The sequence below is a fragment of the Magnolia sinica genome, chromosome 10, assembly GCF_029962835.1.
Source record: "Magnolia sinica isolate HGM2019 chromosome 10, MsV1, whole genome shotgun sequence".
Lineage (NCBI taxonomy): Eukaryota > Viridiplantae > Streptophyta > Magnoliopsida > Magnoliales > Magnoliaceae > Magnolia > Magnolia sinica.
Genome location: NC_080582.1, coordinates 81,346,688 through 81,358,915, shown reverse-complemented (window position 1 = coordinate 81,358,915; position 12,228 = coordinate 81,346,688). Strand labels below are relative to the sequence as shown.

Genomic DNA, 12,228 nt, shown 5'->3' with positions numbered 1-12,228 from the left:
CCCATAGTAATGGAAGCGAATTGGGTGGTGTACCACACACCACCGACCTGACTGGTGTGTACATGTCGTGGGAAGACGAACGCAGATACCCCTCAGCTATACAAACAGTTCAAAGAAGATCAAATTTACATGGCCACACAATGATGGATTTATTATATCCAGACTGTTCATCCGTTTGGCAAGATTATTTTAGAGCATGAGACTAAACATGAGTCGTATCCAAAGCTCAAGTGGACCACACCACAAATAACAGTGGGACAATGATTCTCACCGTTGAAAAACAAATATCATATTGATCCAAAACTACTGTGACTCCAAAAGGGTTTCAATAGTATACGTTGATCTTTCGATCTGTTTTATTTTTTGGCTCAAGCGTTATAACGAGCTTGCCAAATGGACGGACAGTTTGAATATAACACATACCTCATGGTGGGACTCACGGAACGGGGGTCGTCAACACATCAGCCAGGTCGGTGATGGCTGGTACACCAGCCAATCCGCTTCCCCTAGCAACTGTAAACAGATTAGCTACTCCCTGACAGCAGCCAATGGCGGGTGGTCGGTGCTATGTGGGCCCCACCATGATGTATGTGTTTCATCCATACCGTCCATCTATTTTTTTACAGTATGAGACCAAAAATAAGGAATATCCCAATCTCAAGTGGACCACATCACAGGAATCAGTGTTGACCATTAAAAATATTTTGGGGGCCATAAAAGTTTTGGATCAAGCTGATTTTTATTTTTTCCCTTCATTTGGGCCTGTATGACCTAATCAACAGATTGGATGTCAAATAAACAGTACAATAGGCCTTAGGAGGATTTTAACGGTAGATATCCAATCACTATTGTTTTCATGTGTTGTGGTCCACCTGAGATTTATATCCCTTTCATTTTTTATTTCAAGCCCTAAAATGATATGTAAAAATGGATGAACGGAATGGATGAAACACATACATCATGGTGGGGCCCACAGAGCACCGACCACCAGCGACGGGGCTGGTGTCAGGGGGAGTAGCCAATCCGTTTCCCTAGCAACTATGTTTGGCAAGGACGTGGATTGCGTCCTACCCTAGCCCGGACAGTAATCCGTCCGGGCAGGGCTCTATGGAACCCAGCCTAATGTAAGTGTTTTATCCATGCCGTTTATCGTTTTTCTCAGATTATTTTAATTATGAACCAAAGAAAGAGGCAGAAAAAAGGCTTAAGTGGACCACAAATTGAGGATTGAACGTCCACGATTAAAAAGTTCTTGGGAGCTAGAGAAGTTTAGGATCAATCTGATATTTAGTTTTTCACTTCATCCATGACTACATGACCTTATTAATATGTTGGATGGTAAAAAAACATCACGGTGGCCCTTAGAAAGGTTTCAATGGTGAGTGTTATTATCACTGCAGCTTCCTTTGGTGTAGACCACTAGAGCTTTTAACCTAATTCATTTTTTGTCTTATAGCTTAAAATGATCTGAGAAAAAGGATGAACGTAGTAGATAAAACACTACATCACAGTGGACCCCACTGAGAGCTGCCCAGGGGTAGGACGCAGTCCACATCCGGCGTTCGTTTGGCAAGAGGGCAGATTAGGTGCCGCCCCGGCCGTACCCAAGACGGTGCAGCCCTTACTTTGAGCCCACCTTGATGTATGTATTCTAAATCCACACCATCTATCTGATTTCCAGATTATTTCAGTTTATGAGCCCGTAAGTGAACTAGATCCCTCAAACTCAATTCGAGCACCAAAAATCAGCTCATGCTCGGATATCGACCTCATTTCGAGCAAGCCGAGTCAAGTATTTCTCATTCGAGTCAAACGAGTTACCAAGCTAACTCTGCTCGTTTACAGCTCTACCCATAGTAATGGAAGTGGATTGGGTGGTGTACCACACACCACCGACCTGACTAGTGTGTACATGTCGTGGGAAGACGAATGCAGATACCCCTCAGTTGTACAAATAGTTCAAAGAAGATCAAATTTTCATGGTCACACAATGATGGATTTATTATATCCAGACTGTTCAACCATTTGGCAAGATTATTTTAGAGCATGAGACTAAACATTGTTAGAAAAGTATCTTTTGGATACACCGAAAATAAAAGATAAAAAAATAAAAATTATCACTAGGCTGAATCACGTATAAAATACGCTGTCCTTAAAGCATGATTCGCCCCCTTATCAACTGCTGATGGGTTACAGGCGAATTGCTTTCAGGATAAGACAGGCCTTATCTGGATCCAGCGTGCAGCAATCACGATAGGTCCACTATGGAACAATTTAACGCAGTAGATTTATTCTGGCAGACTTAGACGATGGAGATGATAACAGTATTCTAAATTGAAGCTATGGACTGTATCTGATTTGATGAGAGAGATGGTGTGTTGAGATGATGAAATCGGACTGGAATGGTCCAGTTTATGTAGGCCTCAGGTTTAGACCCGTTGCTATGTGGTATTCAATGGTCCAGAACGTTTGAAAAATATTTCTGGCCGTTGTCCATTAATCTCAGACGTTTCTGGTCATTAGATCTATAGATCTGACCGTTGGATCATCCTGGTCCGTCCGTTTGCGGACCGTTGTGGCTTTTAAGGTACCTATTCGTTTAAGAAACGGCTGGACCTTTCGGATTTAAGATCCGACCGTTCTCAGTCACCTATAAAACCCACACTCATTTCCAACATTTCAGATCCACACCGCCCTAAGGCTCTGACTAGACCCATCGCACCACGATCACACCGCGGTCGCACCATCTCGCGCCAATTCGCGTAAGGTCGCAAGAGAGCGACCACTCTGCGACACGACGCTCACGTGCGAAGTACAAAGTGCGCCATCTAGCGCCACTACAGCCACACTACCTCATTGCCCACGCCCTCGCCCACGCCCGTGCCCGTGCCCATGCCCGAGCGCGAGCGCGTGCCGTGTTTCATTTCCTCTAAAAAGCTCCAAGTAAGAATACACTTCTCAACATCTCATATAAACCACAAAACTTTTCTTTACATTTCCGATGTGGGACAAATCACACACACCACACTTTTTAATTTAAAAATTCAAAAAAGTATTTTAGTGGGAAAATCCCAAAATTTTGAAAAATTTGAATTTGAATTTTTATTATTTTTTTAAACGACTGATTTTCAACAAACATGAGTCGTATCCAAAGCTCAAGTGGACCACACCACAAATAACAGTGGGACAATGATTCTCACCGTTGAAAAACAAATATCATATTGATCCAAAACTACTGTGACTCCAAAAGGGTTTCAATAGTATACGTTGATTTTTGCAATGTGGCCCACTTGATCTTTCGATCTGTTTTATTTTTCGGCTCAAGCGTTATAACGAGCTTGCCAAATGGACGGACAGTTTGGATATAACACATGCCTCATGGTGGGACTCACAGAACGTGGGTCGTCAACACATCAGCCGGGTCGATGATGGCTGGTACACCAGCCAATCCGCTTCCCCTAGCAACTGTAAACGGATTAGCTACTCCCTATACCAGCCAATGGCTGGTGGTCGGTGTTATGTGGGCCCCACCATGATGATGTATGTCTTTCATCCATACCGTCCATCTATTTTTTAGAGTATGAGACCAAAAATGAGGAATATCCCAATCTCAAGTGGACCACATTACAGGAATCAGTGTTGAATGAGTGTTGACCATTAAAAATATTTTGGGGGCCATAAAAGTTTTGGATCAAGCTGATTTTTGTTTTTTCCCTTCATCTGGGCCTGTATGACCTAATCAACAGATTGGATGTCAAATAAACAGTACAGTAGGCCTTAGGAGGATTTTAACGGTAGATATCCAATAACTATTGTTTTCATGTGGTGTGGTCCACCTGAGATTTATATCCCTCTCATTTTTTTCAAGCCCTAAAATGATAGGTAAAAATGGAACGGAATGGATGAAACACATACATCATGGTGGGGCCCACAAAGCACCGACCACCAGCGCCGGGGCTGGTGTCAGGGGAGTAGCCAATCCGTTTCCCTAGCAACTATGTTTGGCAAGGACGTGGATTGCGTCCTACCCTAGCCCGGACAGTAATTCGTCCGAGCAGGGCTCTGTGGAACCCACCGTGATGTAAGTGTTTTATTGTCGTTTATCGTTTTTCTCAGATCATTTTAAGGTATGAACCAAAGAAAGAGGCAGGAAAAAGGCTTAAGTGGACCACAAATTGAGGATTGAATGTCCACTATTAAAAACTTCTTAGGAGCTAGAAAAGTTTAGGATCAATTTGATATTTAGTTTTTCGCATCATCCATGACTACATGACCTTATTAATAGGTTGAATGGTAAAAAAACATCACGGTGGCCCTTAAAAAGGTTTTAATGGTGAGTGTTATTATCACTGCAGCTTCCTTTGGTGTGGACCACTAGAGCTTTTAACCTACTTCATTTTTTGGCTTATATCTTAAAATGATCTGAGAAAAAAGATGAACGGAGTAGATAAAACACTACATCACAATGGACCCCACGGAGCGCTGCCCGGACGGTAATGGGTAGGACGCAGTCCACGTCTGTTTGGCAAGAGGGCAGATTAGGTGCCGCCCCGGCCGAACCCAAGACCATGTAGCCTTACTTTGAGCGCACCTTGATGTATGTATTCTACATCCACACCATCCATCTGATTTCTAGATTATTTCAGTTTATGAGCCTATAAGTGAACTTGTCATGCCCCGAAATTCGGTACCCGAGTTGGTTAGGCCCAAACCCGAATTCCAGGACTGTGAGTTGTACTTAAATAAAATATACATCGCAACCCACATTATTTTCATGTATTTTTAAGGCAATCAGAGCAACTAAAAAGGGTCAAAATAATTATCATTAAATAACATCCACGAATCAATCATTGAATATTTAGTTACATTGATATTCAAAAATAATTAATAACAACATACATTGATCTTTAATTAACTTCTAAATAAATAAGGGAAAACGTCTTCAATCGCCCAACTAATTCTTCATATACAAACCTTACAAAATAATCTATACGGGTGTGAGCACGACAGCTTGTAGGGTCACATCCTTTGCAAAATTGAAAATTCTACATTAACACAAATAAAACTCAATAATGCAAAAATGATTAATTACGAGTATTGAATCGTCATTTTACATGACAACAATAACAATTTATTTTTTTCATAACAACAAAATAAGACAATGCAGTCATCTAAAATCCTTTTTGGTTCAATCCAGGGCAGAGCACCCGTGTGTGTTGATCCTTTTAGGGAATGACCCTCGGCAGAGCACCGGTGTTGATCCTTTTAGAGAATGACCCTCGGCAGAGCACCTAGTGAATAAACTTTTAGGGTAAATACCCAGGGCAGATTATCCCGTGTGTGTTGATCGTTTTAGGGAATCGCTCAGGGCAGAGCACCCGTGCCGATCCTTTCGGGAATGACCCTGGGCAGAGCACCCATACCGTGCCGATCCTTTCGAGAATGACCCTAGGCAGAGTACCCCATAAAAATAACATAATGGTCCTTTCAAGGTAGAGCACCCATAATATAATTAAAAGCATTTAACAATAATCAAATGAATTTATTCCACATATTAGAAATCAAATAAATGCATTCTATATCACGTAAAAATAAAATCAAATGACTTAAATCAGCGATACGAAATAAATAATTAATGAAATGAAAGTATATAATAATGTAGTATTTTCAATCGGAAAAATCACCTACCTGGTGTGTTGAGTGGAGGTTGAATGACATAGTTTAGACGTTGCAAATTGGATATGGATCCAATGGACAGTTGAGATTTCTCGATTTATAGGTTGGCTCGAAAACGGAAAGAGAAAGGAGGAAAAATCGGAGAGGTTTCAATCTGCGTGGATTGCATTGTGGAAGCCTTCCAAATCCCTTACTGCAATGGAAGCTAGGTGGGTCCAATGAGATGTTTGTGAGAAATCCATTCCGTCCAGCTACTTTGCCGGGTCGTAATAATACATGATTCTAAAGGTAAAGCAAATTTAAAACTTAGGTAGGCCATAAGATTGGAAACAGTGGGGTTGAACGTTTGTCATGAAAATCTTCTTGAGTTGATGGTGAGTAGTCTAGATTTTTTGGTGGGTTCCGCCGATGAAGAATGGTGGAAGAAGAAAGAGGAGAGTTTGCATGTGAGAGGAAATTGGGGAGAGGTGTTAGGTCATGCGGTGACGTGCACTAGCACGACATTGCATTTTTTTCTTTATTTTTTTAAAAAAAACGACGGTGGGCCCTGCAGAGAAGGCAATATAAATCCACTTCATCCATTATTTTTGCTTGATCATACTAGGGCATGGGCCCAAAATGTGGTCGATCCGAAGTTCCAGTGGGCCACACCATAAGAAACAGTGGGGAGTGAGATGACCACCATTAAAAGAAATGGGTTGTTACATTTTACCCTGCTTAACAAAAATTTCATCCCCGAAATTTACTGTGCTAATGCCTAAACTAAAATCGCATGGTGGGTCTGCGAATGACGTAGTTTGCGTTGACATTTACGTTAGTTGTAGTGTCTTTTTAGGTGATGGTGTTATGAAATTATTGGTAGAAACCTACTCTTTTCTGATAGTGTGGCGACATAACCAAGGGCTGACGCCAATATCATGGAGGTCTTTGATTTTGTTGTCACTATTGATGTGGTGGAGGTAGTTGTTGAGATTGTCGAAGTGGTCCTTAACATGACTATAATGTGACGGGTACAACGAATGTTGTTGCTAAGATACTTGGTATGGCCATGTGATACTACAATTGAGTCTTTAAGGGTTGCAGTTGCAATTACGAATGTTGTGGCTAACTTTGAATGTTGTGGCTACCAGTGCGATAATCAGTAATATTTGCTTCCTATTCACTTGATCTGTTGTGGGATGGTTAGTGTGATATCAAGATGTCTTGTGGGTGTCCTTACCGTTATAACACCGGTTACGACCATGACACTTTTTAAAATATGGTGGAGGTGATCTCGAGAAGATAGTTTCACTGAAGAGTGTAGTGCAGATCTTTGTTGCATGGATGGCAACCCATGCTATGGAGGTGGCCTATAGACTTGCTTAGGTGGTCCCTAATTTTACGGTTGGTGAAGAGGAAGGGGTCGTGCATAGACATACAACATGGTCTTCATATCCACAGTTGTAACAAGATTTTAACAGTAGTGATGAGAAGTGTGATCATGGTCGGTATAACTAAAGCAACCTAAAAATACTTTAGTTCCTAACTACTCTATTTGCAAGTGATTCACTCTAAAGGCATCGGGTCAGGTGTTCATGATAGGGTGACATGACTTGAGTCATTTACAAGTACAATATATGATCGGTTGAAAATGTATTTTACAAAAGATTTATTCGATTTCCAAAGAAGGATTTGGTGGCTGGAGTTAGTATACATGATGGTTTAACAGGGATGGTACTGAGATATATTTCGAAGTTGAAGTGCAAAAATTTCTGATGCTAAAGGTACTGTTCCATTTGATGCATTAGATAGTTTCAAACATTAGATTGGTCAAATTTTATTTTATTTTATTATATATATTTTTTAATTAGTATGTTGAAGATTTTGTATGATTGCAAGGAAGATTAGATAATCTAAAAGACTTACACATGAAGATCAAGAGAATACGAGTTGTGATATGTACCAAGGTTGTTGTGCAAAATAAAAAAATAAAATTAAAATCAAATTATGAGGATATTGTATGGGTGGAACTAGTTCCTCTTGTCCTTACTTTACCTTACGTTTTGGACATGGATATTTTATATACATATAGTTACACTTAGTATTATTTTATGATTGATTCATGCTTCATGGTCTGCTAAACTCTCCACTACTTATGAAATAAACAAAATGCATTAAATTCTGAAACTCATTAGGGCACACATGGCACCCGGGAATTCGGGAGTCGAGTTTCTACTCGGCCCCTGAAATTTGGGGTATTACAATAGTGGTGGTTCAGGTATTTTTCTCTCATTTTTATTTCTTGTCTCTAGTTTATTTGTTTCTCTGTTGATAACTGAGCATCAATTATAAATAAATAAAATTGACATTATTTAGGCCTCTTATATTTTAAATCTATAGTACCGTTTATCGGACTGATTTAATGATGTTTGTGATGCAGGGCGTATTCACGAGCCTGGACTGGGAAAAGGTACTAAAAGCATGGATTTAACGGTCTGAAATCACCAAGGCAAGATCGACGGATGTGCACGCCAGGGATCCAAGAAAATCGAGAAATTGAAGCTCAAGTGGCCTGAAAAGTGTCCAGAATGTAAGATCATAGGGTTCCCACCATCTGATCAATTCGAAACTTCATACGTGGCCTGAGGACCATAAATTAACCGTACACGTCGAATTTCATCTGTTCAGTCCTTGTGGAAGTGTCCCAACGGATGGATTAGCCTCTTAAATCCTGATTTGGGGCCGGCCTGATATCTAGATATGCTCCAATTGTGGTCCCAACTATTAAAATGATCTGAGAAAAGAGATGGATGGAACGGATTTCTCACAACCATCACAATGGAGCCACATGTACATCGCACGAACACAAAGTGCATGCGCACTCAGCGTACACTGGACCGAGATTCTCGGTCAAAGTCAGATTTGACCGACTCCTTGCACAAAACGGCAACTGCCGTTACAGTGAAGATCCGCACCAACGTCGGTTGATGCTGTGGGCCCCATCCATTGTCCATATGGACAATCCAAACCATTCACCAGATCCGTACAGTCCTGCTCACCAAGTCATAGGTGACGATTTTTGAGGAAACAAGGAGGATGGGGTCGCAAACATCCAAAAGGAGATGGGACGGTGGAATGAAATCATCCATGGGCCACCAAGAAGCTGATCCAAAATAGGTCATGTCCAACCGATTTTTCAAGAGGAATCCAATGGATGGATTGGATTTCCCAGAAAAACAGTGAAGTGGGCTCCGCCATTGTCACAGCGTCAATTGACGCTACCCTGTTTTAGCGCCGGATGCTGGCCGATTTTTGCGGGCCGTTACATGATCCCAACGGTGATCGGACGGCTGATCTGAGCCGTTCATCATGGACTGCCAAAAATCTCCTAGAGGACGTTGTCCTTTTGGAAGGAAAGCAAAGAAGAAGGGTGGAGTGCATCGTCTATAGCCCTGCTGCGTAAACTGATGCGAAACCAACTCCAACTCGATTTCGGACGGCAGCGAAACCAACTCCAACTCGATTTCGAACGGCAGCACAGCTCTCCAGTGTTTGCTTCACCTATAAAGAGAGAGAAGAAAGAGAAAAAAGGGAGTGCTGGAAGGGCAGCGTGGGAAGAAAAAGAGAAACAGAGGAAGAAAGGAAGAAAGGAAGAAACGTGAAGCACGGCTGGACGTGAAAGGGAAGCTGGAGCCGTGGGCTGCTGGATCACGAGCAGGGTTGCGGTCTCGGCTTTGAAGAAAGAGGAGAAAACATGGAGGTGGCTTGGGCTACTGGAATGTGCAAAAACTAAGGGTTTTCTTCTTTCCTTTTCTTTGTGTTCCGTTTTTTCTTTTCCCTTGTATTAGTTTCAGGCCATTCATGTGTGGCTAAACCTCTTAGCTAGGGCTAAGAGGTGAAGCCTGTAGCGAGATGGGAGATATTGTTTCATGCGTTTAAGTTAAAATTCATAAACTGAATTTGATTTAGTTGATTATTATAAGGAATATTTTTCTTAGTCTTTAATGGTCTGTTGTGACTAAAATTACAATGGGTTTGCAATGGCTTTGAATATTTCTTTTCCCTTTTTATGTTTATGAAGTCAGGAAGCCCTGTTGTTCATCATTGCTCCATGGGCATGGTAGGATGACAGTACCCTTCCTGATCCTCATACATTGTTGATTGGTTGGTAATTAGTTTAATCCTATTGTTTGCTTTGTCTCCTGGGCATGGTTAGATGATGGAATCCATTCTAATTCATATACCTTTCACCTCTTGAAAACTATATCAAAGGAAGTCTAGTTAATTTCCATGATTTTTGAAGCAGGCATAAGATCTCCCTGATCCCTACAAGTGGATCCTCTGAATCCCTAGTTTCCTTCCTCTGAATTACTTAAGTTTTAGATAATTATTCTGCAATTATTCCCTAAATTCTATTTGTTTTAGATCGCATCCTAGACTAGTTTTATTTCTACCTAGTTTCAGGAAACGTACAAGTTTCAATCCCTATGGATTCGACCTCGGTCTTACCGAGTTTATTACTACATCACAACCCTATACTTGGGGAGTGAACAAGTTTTTGGCGCCGTTGCTGGGGACTGACATTTTTCTAAAATTAATTAGTTTTAGAATTAGGTTATGATTAAGATTTTACTTACTTTAGGATAAAAGTTTTTATTTTATTTTATTTTATTCTATTGTTTTTAGAACTTAACACCTGTTTTCCTGTTTTGTAGGATCTTGACATAAGTTCTTAAATTGGTAATTCCTTCCTAATTTCTCTACTTTTTCTTTTTTTTTAGTAAGGTTTAAATCTTAGAAATTTTCTAACTCTAGTATTTCTCTGTTTATAGGAAATAGTTTATTTTTAGAAATTTTCCTATTTTGTTTTTAGAACTAGGTTAGTTATTTCCCTTTTTAGGAATTTAATTTTGTTTCCTAATTTATTTTTAGAATTTTTGTGTAGAAACTAACCTTCCTATTTTGTAGGCCTTTAAGATAGAAATTTCTAATTCGGTAAGCTCCTTCCCTACTTTCTATTTTTCAATTCTCTTTTAGTAATTTACTATCTAGTTTAGGACTTTCCTAATTTATTCTAGAAGTTTCCACTTTCTTTTAGGAATTCTTTCTTTTAGAAGCTAGTTCACTTCTATCTTTCTTTTAAAGGATTGTTCTTCTCTTTTTAAAAATCTAACTTATTTTATTTTATTTTTGCAGGTTTTAACTCAGGACTCCAATTTGGTAATTTCTTTCCAACTCTCTCTTTCTTTTTAGATTTTCTTTTCCTTTCTTAGGATTAGGCTTTGAATTTGATTGAGGGTGCGAGTGTTTCATGCCCAAGTGGGCCCGTGACAACACTCGACGTCTCTTGGTGAAGGAGGATTGGTTGAGGGTTGACTATCCATCACAGGACTAGACACCACTCAAAATCCCCTGAGTTAAGTGAAGTTATGGTGAAGACCAACCTCCTCTACTTCCACCAAGGGTAGAGGATACCCAAGATGAAAATGAGGTGCAACAGGCACCCCGCCTCGTACTTTACGAGATTATCTACAACCGGCGGGAGTGAGTACGCCCTCATGCATGATTTTTCCTGAAAACACAGGACAAATGGACATCAAGCTAGGAGTTATCCAACTCCTTCCCAAATTCCATGGACTTGAATCAGAAAGTCCATATTTACATTTGAAAGAGTTCGATGAGATTATGGCTACTTTATGTTTTCCTAATGTATCTGAGGATACAATTAGGCTGAAACTCTTTCCTTTTTCCTTAAAAGAGAAAGCTAAGACGTGGTTACATTCACTGCGTCCTAGATCCATTGGCACATGGAACGACATGCAGAGGGAATTCATAAAAAAATTCTTCCCACATCATAAAACGATTACCCTCAGAAAAGCAATCATGAACTTTGCCCAAAAGGAAGATGAAACATTCTTCCAATGTTGGGAAAGGTTCAAAGATTTGGTCAGTTCATGCCCACAACACGGATTTGAAACGTGGCGCATTACAAATTTTTTCTATGATGGACTGACATCTTCCATGCGCCAAATGGTCGAGACAATGTGTAATGGAGAGTTCATCAACAAAGATGTTGACGAGGTATGGGATTACCTCGATAGTCTCGTTGAAAAAACACAATCATGGGACTATTACCCAATGGCGAACACCACGTCTAGGCCGACTCAATTAAAGGAGAAAGGTGGATTATATCTCTTGAAAGAAGAGGATGATCTCAAGTGTAAAGTGACTACGCTCATAAGGAAAGTTGAGGCCATGGAAGGAAAGAAGGATAAGGTCAATGAAATTGTTTGCGGCATCTGTGATTGCAACATTCACACAACTGAAAACTGTCCTACAATACCTGCCTTTCGAGGAGTGTTGAATGAACAAGCCAATGCCGTAAATAACTATCAAAGACCTTTTACTGGACCTAATTCCAATACATACAATCCTGGCTGAAAAAATCATCCAAACTTTAGTGGGAGGAATGGACAAACGGCTACCCCTCCAGGTTTCTTCAATCAAAATCCAAATCAAGTGAAACCTCAAGAGGAACCGGTTCAAAATCCTATACAAGAGCTGGCTCAGGCA

The 12,228-nt window shown here is 40.4% G+C and overlaps 1 non-coding gene across 1 annotated transcript; it reads right to left on the bottom strand.

Annotated features, from left to right (window-relative positions):
* Positions 1-11,520: 11,520 nt before the first annotated feature.
* Positions 11,521-11,627, bottom strand: LOC131217749 (small nucleolar RNA R71). Its single transcript, XR_009157340.1, has one exon. It is a non-coding gene; the product is annotated as a small nucleolar RNA R71 (small nucleolar RNA).
* Positions 11,628-12,228: the final 601 nt, after the last annotated feature.